Source organism: Harmonia axyridis, chromosome 1, assembly GCF_914767665.1.
Source record: "Harmonia axyridis chromosome 1, icHarAxyr1.1, whole genome shotgun sequence".
Lineage (NCBI taxonomy): Eukaryota > Metazoa > Arthropoda > Insecta > Coleoptera > Coccinellidae > Harmonia > Harmonia axyridis.
Window position 1 is genome coordinate 46,237,119 of NC_059501.1, and position 18,519 is coordinate 46,255,637.

General features: G+C 35.2%; 2 long non-coding RNA genes across 2 annotated transcripts; one reads left to right on the plus strand and one right to left on the minus strand.

Moving 5' to 3' along the window:
• Nucleotides 1-8,493: 8,493 nt before the first annotated feature.
• Nucleotides 8,494-9,356, plus strand: LOC123670699. Its single transcript, XR_006745966.1, has 3 exons — nt 8,494-8,792; nt 8,852-9,023; nt 9,082-9,356. It is a non-coding gene; the product is annotated as an uncharacterized LOC123670699 (long non-coding RNA).
• On the minus strand, nt 9,279-10,496 carry LOC123670700. The gene is made up of 2 exons (XR_006745967.1): nt 9,749-10,496; nt 9,279-9,487 (listed from the first exon to the last, which is right to left on the minus strand). It is a non-coding gene; the product is annotated as an uncharacterized LOC123670700 (long non-coding RNA).
• Nucleotides 10,497-18,519: the final 8,023 nt, after the last annotated feature.

Consider the following 18,519-nt stretch of genomic DNA (forward strand, 5'->3'; position numbering starts at 1 on the left):
GATGAGGTGCCCTATGAGGAGAAAGCACGGGTTGGCTGCTCTGATGAAACAGAGGGCGAAGAAAGAGGTTCTTCCGTTGAAAGGGATTTCCTTCCAGCATGGGAAACGAAAGGGGATGCAGTGGCAGCAGATGCCGTGGATGCAGATGCCGCGGCAGCATATGCCAGATGGAGAATTGTATGGTGTCGTCCCCCGCATGTGTGACAACTCTGACTCGAACTGCACTTAGCGGTGGCATGGAAAGACGACATGCAATTTCTACATAGTCGCCTTTCAGTCACGAAAGCTCGTCGCTGTTTAACGTTCATGGCCTTGAACTCACGACACTGGCGAACAGAATGATTCGCCGAGCAAAACACAGACGCGGAAGACGACGAAGGGCAGGCACCAGCGTAAGCAGGGCGGCGGGGGTACACAGCAGAGGATGAAGGCACAGACGAGGGGGAAATAGATGCCAAGCCTGCTGGAGATTGAGGTCTTAATGATCCGTTCGGCGCACTGGATGGGTTGACGGAAGTGCTCTCCAACACTCGCAACTGTCGATTGGTGAATTCGAGCAATTGAGCGAGAGTGGGAAAGTCATCAGAGGATAACTGCCCCTCAAACAAGTGGCGAGATGGTATATTGAGGTTGCGCTAAGCTAGAGAAAACAAGAGGAACTCAGCCAGATCTGAAATTGGTAATGCCTTGATGGCATGAATGGCATTCTGATGCGTCGTGACAAATTTCTTCAACTGTGGCAATGAAGAAACAGATGCTGGCCGTGAATCCAAGATCTGATTCACATAAAGATTCGATAACCGATGAGGGTTTTGATACCGGGAGTGAAGGGCTTGATAGGAGAGGGTAATTCACCGAATTCAATTCAGAACCAGAGATGACAGATGCTGCTTCACCAGAGATGGCAGATGCCAAAAGGTGAAACTTCTGAACGGGCGCCAGGGAATTGTTTTGATGCACTAAGGCATCGAATAGAGCGATGAATCCGGGCCATTCCTCAACCTTGCCCTGAAAGTATGGCACGTCAACCCGCGGAATAGGTAGCTCAGCAGATGAGAATGATGGCGCCTTAACAGACATAGACGACTATGGGCGTCGTACATGTAGGCAAATTTCAAAAAATGCCTCGAATTTTGATGGTGATCCGATTTGACCAGGCTCCTCTAGGTGAGAATGGAGTTGGACAACCAACTCATCAGCTTCTCTGAAAGTCTTCTCCACTTTGACCAACTCAGCCAGGCACATGTTGGCCACATCGACTTCCGTGGTCAAATCCTTTATTAATTTAAGAACAGTAGATGCCGCGGAAAATGCATTCTCGCGCTTAATGACAGATGCTGCTAAAGAGGCCTTCAATTTTTCCATTGATGGCATTTTGAATTGTCGAATGAACCCCGCATGTATAAAGGTATAAATTAATTCCGAAAAATCTAAGAACAGACGATGTGCTTATCGTTGAAGATAATGAACAGATGACGCGCGATAAGATAGCCGTGTTGTGAATTTTCGATAACTACCCAATTAATGAACGACAATCAAATCACAAATTCAATCAGATGAACGGAAATGACAATTAGACTGAACTTAGGGGGTTTTGAGATGAATTTTCCCGGGTTCCAACACCAATAATTGTCCGCAAAAAGGGGTTTGCGGTCAATTTCAGATGATTTTGCTACTAATATTGAACAACCGGAAAATTGTGAAATGCAACTCACCCCAACAGGCTGCAGAAGAAACCTAGGCGAATCACCGCTAAGCTGGTTCCAAAAAGAAGGTTCCAAGAAAGGGAATTCAGGAGAATTTACCTCACTTAAGTACCTATGGCTTCACCTGGTTGATGATAAATTCAGGGCACTTCACGAAAAGTTGTTCAATATTATTTTGTTCACTAACACTAATAGATGACGATGCAGAAGATATATGAAAATAAATTAAAATTAATTAAGATGATTTATCAGAAGATTTGTCTCTTTTGAAACATTTCTATATATATATATATTTTTTTTTTTTTTTTTTTTTTTTTTTTTTTTTTCAATCACCATATAGGGCAGGTAACTCCTAGTGCCGGGCATTTTTTTTTGCCAAAGCGCTTCAGAGGGACGTTAAGAACTTCCTCATATATATATATATATATATATATATATATATATATATATATATATATATATATATATATATATATATATATATATATATATATATATATTATATATATATATATATATATATTTTGATTATGTTATTTACCTGCTTTTCTATTGACTATATATATATATATATATATATATATATATATATATATGAACTTTGTGTGTTCCGGATTGGACCGCGTCTAATATTTTGTCGTGTCCAATCCGGAACACACAAAGTTCAAATATTTCCTACCGCGGAAACCTATTCGAACATGATCTGCCTTTTCGATAGAGATTCTAAGATAAGTGTCCCAGATAATAGGATGGATGTTAGCAAGCGATAAAATTCCAAAGTGATGATAAAGTGACGAGTTGGTTGTATCGAGAGTTCGTCTGATGTTGTGGATGGTTTTCCGGATTAAGGCATGACTGCACTTTGCGAGGATGTTCACGGTTGAAGGTGAACCGTCTGGGTGTTTTAATCGAAAATTTGTAGGAATGACCTTGTTGTCTCGGCATGACTTGAGGAATGTTAAGTCACAAAGAAGTTTGGATCTGCGAATTAGAAGCAATGAATACATTCTAGAAGATTTCAAAATGTCCTCCCCGTAGAGGCGTGAAATATGTTCGGATAGGTTTCCGCGGTAGGAAATATTTGAACTTTGTGTGTACCGAATTGGACCGCGTCTAATATTTTGTCGTGTTCGACGTTTCGGCTCCGATTTTGGAGCCATTTTCAAGAACCGTTGACTTTACGCCAGGGTCTCAATCTGCCTATTCCCCAGGTATCATCAACAAGAGTATTCTCGTAGGTGTGGTTATCTTCCGTCCCTCGAGACAACTGAACGTTAACCACGAGAGGTCCTCTATTCATAGAAGAAGGAGGTGACCCAAGTGATGGAGGTTGCGCAGGAGCCAGTTGCGCAGTTGTTAGGCAGCCTCCAGTCATTGATCGAGCTGTCATCGATCGAGTAGTTATAGATCGAGTTGTTTTCGATCGGTTTGTTGTCGATCGAGTTGTTATCGGTTGTGCAGGAACCGATGGTGATGTCACGTGACTTCGAGTCATCGATCGGGTTGTTATCGAACGGGTGGCAACTGGAAGCCTGGTACGGGTGGTATGAAGCTGAACTGTCGATCGGGTTGTTGTCGGGGGCTGAGTTATCGACCGATGTGTTGCCATGAGACGGGAAATCAAAGGTTTTCAAGTGTTGGGTAATATTTGACCGTAATCCCGTTTGTTGAGACAATTGGGTCGTTTTTCGATCTCGAATGCTTCACGGATTATCCTACATGTGAGGGTTCTCTCTGCAGAGATGGTCTTACATCCCTCAAAATCAACGTTATGTCCTGTTTCAGAGTAGTGTTTGAATTGACCCTTATAAACCATTGCATGTCGAACACGTACTTCCTCTTTCAAGGTACATTTTACAAACAGGTGAGGGGTGCACCCATGGGATCTCCACTTTCTCCAGCCATCGCTGATATTTACATGGAAGATTTTGAAACCAACGCCATCGAATCGTTCCACCTTAAACCTACTTGCTGGCTTCGATATGTGGACGATGTCTTCGCCATATAGCGACATGAACCCGAAACTCTTCAAGACTTCTTTGATCATCTGAATAATATAAATATCCATATCAAATTCATAATGGAAGTTGAAACTAACAACTCACTCCCTTTTCTTGATATCCTCGTAGTGAAATCCAACGATTCCTTCACACACACGATTTACAGAAAACCAACCCACACAAACCGCTACCTGAATACAAATTCACACCATCATCCGTCTCAAATCAACTCCGTATTGAACTCCTTAATACATAGATCCATAAAACTGACAGATAACCTACACATTCAGAAAGAAATCAACATCCTTCAAACCGCCCTACAACAGAATGGCTACAACAGTCAACAAGTTCAGAAAGCCATCAACCGACATCAGACCCATACACAACAGCCCAAAAATCCTCCAGAATATTTCCCTCATAAAGCTTTTCTACCTTTTATCAAAGGTGTCACTGACAAAATCAGTCGCATACTACGAAAACAGGATATAAAAACAGTTTTCACAGCCGATAACAAAATTTCCAAATTTCTTCGAACACCAAAGGATACGATCGATAACGAGTCTCAAGGAGTATACCAGATACCATGTTCCGGATGTCCTAGAACATACATAGGACAAACCAACAGACGTATAACTAACAGAATATATGAGCACCAACTTGCAATACGCCAAGTAGATCCAACATCTGCCCTATTCAAACACTACTCTGAAACAGGACATAACGTTGATTTTGAGGGATGTAAGACCATCTCTGCAGGGAGAACCCTCACATGTAGGATACTCCGTGAAGCACTCGAGCTCGAAAAACGACCCAATTGTCTCAACAAACGGGATGACGGTCAAAGATTACCCAACACTTGGAAACCTTTGATTTCCTGTCTCATGGCAACACATCGATCGATAACTCAGCCCCCGACAACAACCCGATCGACAGTTCAGCTTCATACCACCCGTACCAGGCTCCCAGTTGCCACCCGTTCGATAACAACCCGATCGATGACTCGAAGTCACGTGACATCACCATCGGTTCCTGCACAATCGATAACAACTCGATCGACAACAAACCGATCGAAAACTACTCGATCGATGACAGCTCGATCAATGACTGGAGGCTGCCAAACAACTGCGCAACCTCCATCACGTGGGTCACCTCCTTCTACTATGAATACAGGACCTCTCGTGGTTAACGTTCAGTTGCCTCGAGGGACGGAAGATAACCACACGTACGAGAATACTCTTGTTGATGATACCTGGGGAATAGGCAGATTGAGACCCTGGCGTAAAGTCAACGGTTCTTGAAAATGGCTCCAAAATCGGAGCCGAAACGTCGAACACGACAAAATATTAGACGCGGTCCAATTCGGTACACACAAAGTTCAAATATTTCCTACCGCGGAAACCTATCCGAACATATTTCACGCCTCTACGGGGAGGACATTTTGAAATCTTCTAGAATGTATTCATCGCTTCTAATTCGCAGATCCAAACTTCTTTGTGACTAAACATTCCTCAAGTCATGCCGAGACAACAAGGTCATTCCTACAAATTTTCGATTAAAACACCCAGACGGTTCACCTTCAACCGTGAACATTCTCGCAAAGTGCAGTCATGCCTTAATCCGGAAAACCATCCACAACATCAGACAAACTCTCGATACAACCAACTCGTCACTTTATCATCACTTTGGAATTTTATCGCTTGCTAACATCCATCCTATTATCTGGGACACTTATCTTAGAATCTCTATCAAAAAGGCAGATCATATAAGTGCAAAAGAGACCTATTCCTAGAAGAAAAAACTGTTTTTCCTTCTCCAACACAAAATCCTACCTAAACAAACATCCAACCCCCCTGTCCTGATACACAATCTCTCCGATACCCCCATCAATCAGATCACTCGAGAGCTACGATCTAAAGGATTCAATTTTTGTATCACCCCACACAAACTACCGACTACATTACTCAGGTGGAATCCGCCATATCGCACCTCCCCCCAACCGAAGCCGAGGAAACACGTCAGGACATTGCCAGCACCCAAAGGAGAGCCAAACTTCCTCCATCAAACATCTCACGTTCTGAAAGAATATGCCTCAGAAATCTCCATAATAATACCGATATCATTGTCCTTCCAGCCGACAAGGGTGACGCTACGGTTATTCTCAACACTTCTGACTACGTGGAGAAGATGTCATCCCTCCTGAAGTCTTCAGAATACAAAACCACCCCGCAGGACCCTACAACCTATCTAGAAAAGAAAACCAAAGCTCTCATCACTGCCTCGAAGCTTCCGATAGAAATCAGAAAATCTCACATCCCAAGGGAAAGATTTTCTCGAATCCCTCGAATCTACGGATTGCCTAAAGTTCACAAACCGGACATCCCTCTTCGTCCAATCGTCAGTGCCTTTGGATCCCCAACTCATCATCTTGCTAAATACTTAGCTTCTACACTTCAACCACTAGCTGAAGAATCATCATCGCATGTAAAGAATTCTTTCCACTTCATCGAAACCTTAAGAACGTATCAAATCCATGAGTCAGACATTCTTGTCAGTTTTGACGTCGTATCTCTCTTCACCAATATTCCACTCAAAGAGTCCCTTGAAATACTGGAGACCAAACATCGCATACCCCAGGATACATTGACCCTTATAAACCATTGCATGTCGAACACGTACTTCCTCTTTCAAGGTACATTTTACAAACAGGTGAGGGGTACACCCATGCGATCTCCACTTTCTCCAGCCATCGCTGATATTTACATGGAAGATTTTGAAACCAACGCCATCGAATCGTTCCACCTAAAACCTACTTGCTGGCTTCGATATGTGGACGATGTTTTCGTCATATGGCCACATGGACCCGAAACTCTCCAAGACTTCTTTGATCATCTGAATAAAATAAATATCCATATCAAATTCACTATGGAAGTTGAAACCAACAACTCACTCCCTTTTCTTGATGTCCTCGTAGCGAAATCCAACGATTCCTCCACACACACACACACGATTTACAGAAAACCAATTCACACAAACCGCTACCTGAATTCAAATTCACACCATCATCCGTCTCAAATCATTTCCGTATTGAACTCCTTAATACATAGATCCATAAAACTGACAGATAACCTACACAATCAAAAAGAAATCAACATCCTTCAAACCGACTACAACAGAATGGCTACAACAGTCAACAAGTTCAGAAAGCCATCAACCGATATCAGACCCATACACAACAGCCCAAAAATCCTCCAGAAAATTTCCCCCATAAAGCTTTTCTACCTTTCACCAAAGGTGTCACTGACAAAATCAGTCGCATACTACGAAAACAGGATATAAAAACAGTTTTCACAGCCGATAACAAAATTTCCAAATTTCTTCGAACACCAAAGGATACGATCGATAACGAGTCTCAAGGAGTATACGAGATACCATGTTCCGCATGTCCTAGAACATACATAGGACAAACCAACAGACGTATAACTAACAGAATATATGAGCACCAACTTGCAATACGCCAAGGAGACCCAACATCTGCCCTATTCAAACACTATTCTGAAACAGGACATAACGTTGATTTTGAGGGATGTAAGACCATCTCTGCAGAGAGAACCCTCACATGTAGGATAATCCGTGAAGCACTCGAGATCGAAAAACGATCCAATTGTCTCAACAAACGGGATGACGGTCAAAGATTACCCAACACTTGGAAACCTTTGATTTCCCGTCTCAGGGCAACACATCGATCGATAACTCAGCCCCCGACAACAACCCAATCGACAGTTCAGCTTCATACCACCCGTACCAGGCTCCCAGTTGCCACCCGTTCGATAATAACCCGATCGATGACTCGAAGTCACGTGACATCACCATCGGTTCCTGCACAATCGATAACAACTCGATCGACAACAAACCGATCGAAAACAACTCGATCTATAACTACTCGATCGATGACAGCTCGATCAATGACTGGAGGCTGCCTAACAACTGCGCGACCTCCATCACGTGGGTCACCCCCTTCTACTATGAATACAGGACCTCTCGTGGTTAACGTTAGGATACGCTAAAACGGACCAAATATTTGGACCCGATCGATGATTCGGGTTTCTTCGTGAATCGGCTGTGTCGTAAATCCTCGAGTTCCCGAGGATCTGCAACTAAAATCATTACTTGACACTTGTCAACTGTCATGAATAGACACAGTGACAATATATTTGCCTCTATTTGGGTATATTCGAATTTTACAAGTGAAAAAGTGTTGAAGAGCAATTTTTATTGCTTAATTCATACAAATATATTGGTTAATGAGGAAGAACAAATTTTACCCAAATTCCTAAATTATCTGAAAAAGTGAGCAGAATTTGGCAGATTGTTTATTCTAACGAAACTAATCATGGATATTTTTAAGTCATTACTTTCAAAACCAACAGAGAATAATGATGTGGCCTATTGTTAAAGTATATGAGCAGGTATTCATACAAATATGGCGATAGAGAGCTTGAATAAATATCCGAAATCTAATAAAATAGAAGGAAAAGAAAATAAGGTATTATACATAATTCTATTCTTGCAATTATCAATTTACGAGTATTCATTGTTTTAGAGTTGACAAGCTATCAGATTTGTTGGAAGAAATAGTTGATGAAAAGATGTGGATGAAAATTATGAGAAATGAAAGACTTAATTCCAACAACTATCAACAAAAAATTTCTGTAGAATCTCATAAAAAAGCAGAAACAATGAAAGACTTAATAGAGGAGGTCTGTATATGATGATAAATATTATAATACACAATTTATATCATCATATGATCCAGATTGTGGTTTAGGATATTGTAGTCATTATTAAATATGCTTGCACAAATATAAATGTGAGTGTTCCACTAATAGCATCAAAGTTATATTGTGCAAGCATTTGCATGCTGTTACTATGTTCGGACAAAGAATAAATTCTGTTTAAGATGACGACAACAATTTAAAAATTAATGAGCCATCAACAAGTTAACTATAATGAAGATGTGGGACATTTTATAGATGAAACCATTTCTAGTTCACAAAATTTCACATCTATAAGCAATAACACAGAAAATGTAAGTTAAAGCAAGCTCAATTCAAGTTTTTGTATAATTCATTATTTCAACTGTTTTAGGATTTGCTGAAATGTGTAAAACAATTGAAGACTCTCAATGCAGAAGGAAAGAGGAGATTATATGCAACTATCAATGGAAAATTTTCCAAACATAGGGTCAATGCCAAGAAGAACTAACATCTAAGAAGTGAAAATTGAGAAGCAAATCTATTTCCCAAGAAAAAAATGAATAGTATGCATCTTCTATGAAAAAACTTTTCTCTAAATTCATATTCTTTTTTCATTTTTAGCAGAGACTACCAGAACTTCATAGAAAATAATTTAGAACATTGAAATGAGATTGACAAAAAAATCGAGGTAATAAATTCTAACTGAACCAGCATGTTACACATATAAGAGACGTACAATGTTCAAATGTGGATAGAAGAACCAGTCAATATCAAAATAAAATATGACATACATCCTTTACATAAATCAATGAAATTAATTATAATTAATATAATATAATTATATATAATTTTGAACAACTGTAAGTTTTCTTACAATAAACTACTTCCTGTATTGATTATACGATTTCATTTCCCATAACTCAATGAAAGTGTATTCTCAACTGTATTGAACAGCCAAAATTCTCTATGCTGTAAAGAATTTGATACAGATTTTATTATATTTCCATTATATGCATTATATCCTAATCTGAAAATAAAATTACCTCATTAGCATTTTTAGTAATGGAGCGTCTGCCCAGTAATATCGTTTAACTATTCAGTATATTATTATAGAGTACAAGAAAACCTAAAAATTAACAATTTGGATTTCTTAAAAAAAAAAAATAGGAATATTAAATTCATATTTATTATGATACAAGTGACAAAATTGGTCCTCCAATTTTTTTATCAATCATATACTTATTATTGTCCGAGTGTTTACTTAACCATAATCACTGAATGATATTACCCTTCTGTATTGAAACCCCAAGAGAAATCTTTTTTGAGATTCATGAGTGGTTTCTGAATGATCTATATATAATAGTATAAGGGATGCTACAATCTGAAATAATCTTTTTCTTGCCCTGATCCTTCACATAACACATTGATTTAAAGTTTGAAATTATTATCAAGGTGAAATGTCAAACTAATCTTGATATGAAACAAGCTAGTAGTACTTTTAAAAATCCATTTCTAGATATTTTAATGTAATTTCTTAAAGTTCAATCCATTATTACAAACAATAAATTTCTCAATTCACATAAAATAATTATAAGAAGCTTTAATTTGAATACTTATTCATAGTAACAAAAGGGCACTTTCAATTCAATCTCATCATACAAACTTCTCTTTCATATTATCAAATCACATTAATTGATCAACCTACAAATAAATATAATAATAATAAACAACTTCTATCATATTCGCATCAATGGTCACTTTAGTTCTATGTTGTGTAGCCTTTAGAAAAGTTTCCTTGGAAATTTTTGCAGTCTTTCCCTTATTGGCACTAGTTCAGTTCTATATAGTGTGTTTATATTCAAAAATTGGTCTGCAGAAGATTTTGTATATTTTTGTAGCTGTTGATATAATAATACCAAATTTCATCTACAAAGAAAGCTCAATTAAAGACGAATTTTGGAAAATTCTACATATAAACTGTTTCATTCCACTCCGCAATTAAAATGGGAAACAACAGAAAATGTAAATTTTGTTGTTGTTTGGAACAAAATAACATCAACGTCAAAATGGTATTTGAAGGGAATTCTCGACATTCTCGCGCATGACAGTTAATAATAATAATAATAACAACAAATTCCTGTCACGATACTTGCGAAATTATATTCAGTGAAATTCAAATAACCAGTAGAATTCTATAAGCAACGAACTTCCGTTTCTTAGCAACGAATATTAATATCCTTAGAACTGTCTTAATTTCTTCATTAATACTTACGTTGGAATCGAGGATTCGACTCCCAACTAAGTTTTACCGAATTTTTTTGTATAAATACATTTTAGCATCCGGAATTTTTGGAAATAGCAATAATTTAATAATTTTGACTCTAAGAAGCCATTCTAAATTTTTTTTGGAGGTTTGAACGAAACATTTGAATGGCTGTAGTAACGAAACCGTTTGATATTTTACAATTCTGTTTTTATATTCGTGATTGATAATTGAAGGAGTATAATTGTACAAAATTTCATTCATTTCGGGTGAAATTTTTTTATCGCTGTAGACATGTAAAAAAAAAATTGTGTTCGATTTTTGAAAAAATTTTTGCACAGAAATTCTTAGAAAATTGTGTTCATTCAGGAACTAAAATTCAATTTGACCACTGGAAAAAAAAATTAGGAACGTTGCAGGTTTTCCGCCATTTTGTAATTCTTTTTTCGGATTTCATCAACTTTTCTGAATAGAGGACCCAAAAATACTGAGATTTGACCAAAAACCGTTTCTTTGAGTGTTATACAAAACTGACCACACCCATAAGAATCTTGCTCAAAATTGACGTTTAACACCCTGTATCTCGCTTATGCGTCGAAAACGGGATATATTGTATAAGGCAAAAATGATTCTCCCGATGTCCTCTACACGAATATATATGTTTGTCCAGTTTATGATGAAACACCCTGTATATAGGAAACCTATCCGAACATATATATATATATATATATATATATATATATATATATATATATCTATATATATATATATATTTTTTTTTTTTTTACCTTCACACGCAATGTGGATCAGTCAGATGACCCGGGCATCGCTGCCAAGAGCCATCCCATCTGTTAATGAGGGAAAAGTACTTGCCGTATTATGTTGACCGTTCCCAAAATTACGGCCTTCTGCATCCATGCAATGGTGTTATGGGGGAGATCCATCTCAAGTAGATGTTTTACTGTTTTTCGGTGCACCAACCCGTTACAGCTAATAATATATATATATATATATATATATATATATATATATATATATATATATATATATATATATATATATATATATATAAGGAGGTGTGGTTGGGTATCTAGGCAATTTAGAAAAGATCAACAGTCTATAGTCTATTCATCTATATTTCGAACCAATATGCGGTTCTTCTTCAGGATGCTAAAAAAAAATCACACAAATTACAAAGTTGGAAAGTTGTAAAAACAGCAATCTATGCTTACATCTGACTGGAACAGAATTATTTAAGATGATAAGTGCAGCTATAGAAGGTCTTCTACTCATAAAATTCAATAAAAATCACAATAATCGTAGAAATCTCAGAAACGTTGCCGTAATGCATATGTCAATTTTACAGGTTAAAACTCATACACATTTCAAGGAAACTTCTTTTATTATAGTTAGAATTGGTACATAATATTTCAACTTCATCAAACTTAAAATGGTGGTCTAGAGAGGACGAATGGCTAGCTAATGCACATCTATCAGGTCGTAATCTGGCGTCACTCTTATGTATTGAGATACGTCTTTTTAAACATACATAAGAGTGACGCCAGATTACGACCTGATAGATGTGCATTAGCTAGCCATTCGTCCTCTCTAGACCACCATTTTAAGTTTGATGAAGTTGAAATATTATGTACCAATTCTAACTATAATAAAAAAAGTTTCCCTGAAATGTGTTTTATAAATGAAAATGAAATTAATATAAATAAGAAGACTGACTTGAAGAAGTTAAGTGTTGTATATAGTTATTTGTTATCCTTAGATCGTAGGCCATCTAGATAAACATGACTTTATGTCACTTCGTGAATTGTTGTTTTCTCTGTGTTCCCCTGTTCTATGAGTTTTAACCTGTAAAATTGACATATGCATTACGGCAACGTTTCTGAGATTTCTACGATTATTGTGATTTTTATTGAATTTTATGAGTAGAAGACCTTCTATAGCTGCACTTATCATCTTAAATAATTCTGTTCCAGTCAGATGTAAGCATAGATTGCTGTTTTTACAACTTTCCAACTTTGTAATTTGTGTGATTTTTTAGCATCCTGAAGAAGAACCGCATATTGGTTCGAAATATAGATGAATAGACTATAGACTGTTGATCTTTTCTAAATTGCCTAGATACCCAACCACACCTCCTTACTTTATTCGGCAAATAATTTATCTTACTATATATATATATATATATATATATATATATATATATATATATATATATATATATATATAGGAAAAGTAATATTTCTTGTGCTATATTTGATGTATTGAAAGTTTAATTTTCTTGGGTTTAGAGCACATTAAAATTCAAATATTTATATTTTATTCAGTGAAATCGACATATGTTTCGGCGTAAATAAGCCTTTTTCAAGATTGTATATAATAACAGTTGGACATCAACATCTAAAATTAATTAAAATTGATTATTATTCATTTTTTTTTTTTTCCCTTATGTCTATGCTAACTTACTAGTTTAGCAATATTCCTATAATAAAAATTGTACAAGTCAAATCAATAAAATTTAATCTTTACGAGGGTACTGTCAAATAAAATTTGATTTGTTTAATTCTTGACAATGCAGTTCCCCAGTTTATCACTTGAATTGCCATCTGTGTTTATCTATCTATATTAATAAATATGTTATTGAAGTTTTCATTTCATTTTGATTTTGTTTTACAATTGTAGTCACAGATGCCTCCTCCAGATAGGTTTTATATTATTGCAGGATGTTATGGTAAATTTTTGCTAAATTTTTCAGGTCGGTTCTGTCGTTTATAGAGTTTTTTTCCTTTTGAATGTAAATCATTTCCAGAAAAGTCCTAATTTTGCTGTTGGTTTCTTTGTGTAAGATTTCACAGTTGTCGAAGTCGAACCCATGGTTAGTTGTTAATTCATGTTTCTTTAAGGCTGTAGAATTTTTTGCATATTTGTGGCCGTTGATTCTTTCTTTTATATATTGGGTTGTTTGGCCTATGTAAACTCCTGAACATTCCTTGCATTTTAGTTTGTAAACACAATTGGATATTTTATCTTTTGGAATTTTGGATTTTAGCTTGGTGTAGAGATGTTTCAAATTGTTTTTGGATTTATGTGCAATTTTTATGTCCGTGTCTTTGAATATGTAATTAATTTTTTCTGATAAATTTTTCACGTATGGAATTGCTACATATTTTTTGTTTCCTTTTGTGGCTTCGTTTTCGATGGTATTATAAGCTGAATGAATTCTGTTTTTAAATATTTTTTCTATTAGATTTGATGGATAGTTATTTTGATTTAGGATTTTCTTTGCTTTTTTTATTGTCTCGATACGATATTTTGGTGATGTCAGCTTTATCGATCTATCGGCAATCCCTGAAATTACACTTTTTTTATATTGAATTGGTGCTATTGATTTATAATTTAGGTATCTGCCTGACCATGTTTCTTTTGTGTGCCAAATTGTTTCTATTTTTGAGTTCATAATATTATGTATGAGTGTCATATCTAAAAAGTTTATTCTGTTGTCTTCTTCAATTTCTGTTGTAAATTTAATTTTTGGATGATAGTTGTTTAATTCGTTTAAAATTAATAATATATCTGCTTCGGAAACTGCAGTCAGGCAGTCATCTACATATCTTTTGAAAAAAGATATTTTGTGTTTTATTTTATTTATTATGGTTTCTTCAAGATCTTCCATTACCAATTGGGCTAATAGTGCTGATAGAGGGGCTCCCATGCTGCATCCGTCTATTTGGCTGTAAAAAGAATCCTCAAACTGAAAATAAGAGTTTGATATGCAGAAATCAGTGGCCTTCAGAAATTCAACTTTCGTGAGATCTGTGTGATGTTTTATTTCATCCCATCGTTTTGCAATTATGCTTTTGGCTTTTTCCATCGGAGTGTTGGTATATAGGCTGACAACATCAAATGATACCAATTTTTCATTGTCTTTCAAGCTCACTGTATTTATGAATTGTTTGAATGTCCAAGAATCTTTTATGTGGTATGCATTCTGGCCAATAATGGGTGAAATACACTTGGATAAATATTTTGATAAATTATAGGTAGGACTTTGAATACAGCTGACAATTGGTCTTAATGGAATATTGTTTTTGTGGAGCTTAGGTAAACCGTAGAATTGGGGAGGTACAGCGTTGTGTATTTTGAGACTGGAACATAGTTTTTTAGGTAGAAGATTTTTCATTTCCCAATTTTTTATTAATTCGTTATTTTTCTTTTGAATTATTTGTGTAGGATTTCTATTCAATCTTTTGTAAGTTTGTTCGTCATTAAGATGTTCCATTATTTTATTTTTATATTCACTTTTGTTCATAATAACGGTTTTATTCGATTTATCTGGTTTCAGGATGGTGAGTTGAGGATTGTTCTTCAGAAATACTGTCGTTTCTTTGATTTTTTTATTCAATATTACTTGTTCTCTATTCTTCTTAGAATTTTTGTGTTTGAAATTAGTGATGGTATTTGTAATATCTGTTCTTATTTTTGTCTGTGTTTCTGGTTCCAGATTCATAATTGCAGTTTCCAAACTCGCAACAATGTCCGTTATAGGTATGTCTTTTGTTTTATATTCTTTGCTGTAGTTTGGGCCCAAGCTTAAAACTTCCATGACTGTTTTAGGTATAGTAGTGTTAGTGAGGTTAGTGACCCACTCTGTATGTGTGATATCGGTATTATCATTTTTGTTGTTCAATTCCTGTATTTTTTTTATTTGTTTGCTTTGGATTTTTTTGAATGTTTCCTCTATTTTCATATTCTGGATGTTAAGATATTGTCTAATATAGTTAGATGGTTGTACATATGCTATATTTGATGTATTGAATATCAATACATCAAATATAGCACAAGAAATATTACTTTTCCTATTCATAAGCTCCTGGGTGAAAAAATGGAGACAAACAACATCAACATGAGATTTATTCGTGACAACTATCCTGAGGACATATCACAAGCTTTGAAAAAACTTTGGAACATCAAAAAGAAGAATGCGAAGCAGAAAAACAGGAGACTATTTCTTTTACAATGCAAAAATGCACAATTATGTCCAACATTTCTGAAATTTAGTCTTCCCCACATCAAATTCCTGGACAACTCAATGGGGGTAAAATTTGACAGTGCAGTACGTTGTTTCCAATTGAAAACACTCAATCTACTTCTAACAGACACAACGAAACACCTGAGAAAACTAGAAAGGGAAATTAAACATACAGAGTCGGAGTTGAATAATGTACAACCATCTAACTATATTAGACAATATCTTAACATCCAGAATATGAAAATAGAGGAAACATTCAAAAAAATCCAAAGCAAACAAATAAAAAAAATACAGGAATTGAACAACAAAAATGATAATACCGATATCACACATACAGAGTGGGTCACTAACCTCACTAACACTACTATACCTAAAACAGTCATGGAAGTTTTAAGCTTGGGCCCAAACTACAGCAAAGAATATAAAACAAAAGACATACCTATAACGGACATTGTTGCGAGTTTGGAAACTGCAATTATGAATCTGGAACCAGAAACACAGACAAAAATAAGAACAGATATTACAAATACCATCACTAATTTCAAACACAAAAATTCTAAGAAGAATAGAGAACAAGTAATATTGAATAAAAAAATCAAAGAAACGACAGTATTTCTGAAGAACAATCCTCAACTCACCATCCTGAAACCAGATAAATTGAATAAAACTGTTATTATGAACAAAAGTGAATATAAAAATAAAATAATGGAACATCTTAATGACGAACAAACTTACAAAAGATTGAATAGAAATCCTACACAAATAATTCAAAAGAAAAATAACGAATTAATAAAAAATTGGGAAATGAAAAATCTTCTACCTAAAAAACTATGTTCCAGTCTCAAAATACACAACGCTGTACCTCCCCAATTCTACGGTTTACCTAAGCTCCACAAAAACAATATTCCATTAAGACCAATTGTCAGCTGTATTCAAAGTCCTACCTATAATTTATCAAAATATTTATCCAAGTGTATTTCACCCATTATTGGCCAGAATGCATACCACATAAAAGATTCTTGGACATTCAAACAATTCATAAATACAGTGAGCTTGAAAGACAATGAAAAATTGGTATCATTTGATGTTGTCAGCCTATATACCAACACTCCGATGGAAAAAGCCAAAAGCATAATTGCAAAACGATGGGATGAAATAAAACATCACACAGATCTCACGAAAGTTGAATTTCTGAAGGCCACTGATTTCTGCATATCAAACTCTTATTTTCAGTTTGAGGATTCTTTTTACATCCAAATAGACGGATGCAGCATGGGAGCCCCTCTATCAGCACTATTAGCCCAATTGGTAATGGAAGATCTTGAAGAAACCATAATAAATAAAATAAAACACAAAATATCTTTTTTCAAAAGATATGTAGATGACTGCCTGACTGCAGTTTCCGAAGCAGATATATTATTAATTTTAAACGAATTAAACAACTATCATCCAAAAATTAAATTTACAACAGAAATTGAAGAAGACAACAGAATAAACTTTTTAGATATGACACTCATACATAATATTATGAACTCAAAAATAGAAACAATTTGGCACACAAAAGAAACATGGTCAGGCAGATACCTAAATTATAAATCAATAGCACCAATTCAATATAAAAAAAGTGTAATTTCAGGGATTGCCGATAGATCGATAAAGCTGACATCACCAAAATATCGTATCGAGACAATAAAAAAAGCAAAGAAAATCCTAAATCGAAATAACTATCCATCAAATCTAATAGAAAAAATATTTAAAAACAGAATTCATTCAGCTTATAATACCATCGAAAACGAAGCCACAAAAGGAAACAAAAAATATGTAGCAATTCCATACGTGAAAAATTTATCAGAAAAAATTAATTACATATTCAAAGACACGGACATAAAAATTGCACATAAATCCAAAAACAATTTGAAACATCTCTACACCAAGCTAAAATCCAAAATTCCAAAAGATAAAATATCCAATTGTGTTTACAAACTAAAATGCAAGGAATGTTCAGGAGTTTACATAGGCCAAACAACCCAATATATAAAAGAAAGAATCAACGGCCACAAATATGCAAAAAATTCTACAGCCTTAAAGAAACATGAATTAACAACTAACCATGGGTTCGACTTCGACAACTGTGAAATCTTACACAAAGAAACCAACAGCAAAATTAGGACTTTTCTGGAAATGATTTACATTCAAAAGGAAAAAAACTCTATAAACGACAGAACCGACCTGAAAAATTTAGCAAAAATTTACCATAATATCCTGCAATAATATAAAACCTATCTGGAGGAGGCATCTGTGACTACAATTGTAAAACAAAATCAAAATGAAATGAAAACTTCAATAACATATTTATTAATATAGATAGATAAACACAGATGGCAATTCAAGTGATAAACTGGGGAACTGCATTGTCAAGAATTAAACAAATCAAATTTTATTTGACAGTACCCTCGTAAAGATTAAATTTTATTGATTTGACTTGTACAATTTTTATTATAGGAATATTGCTAGACTAGTAAGTTAGCATAGACATAAGGGAAAAAAAAAAAAATGAATAATAATCAATTTTAATTAATTTTAGATGTTGATGTCCAACTGTTATTATATACAATCTTGAAAAAGGCTTATTTACGCCGAAACATATGTCGATTTCACTGAATAAAATATAAATATTTGAATTTTAATGTGCTCTAAACCCAAGAAAATTACACTTTCAATATATATATATATATATATATATATATATATA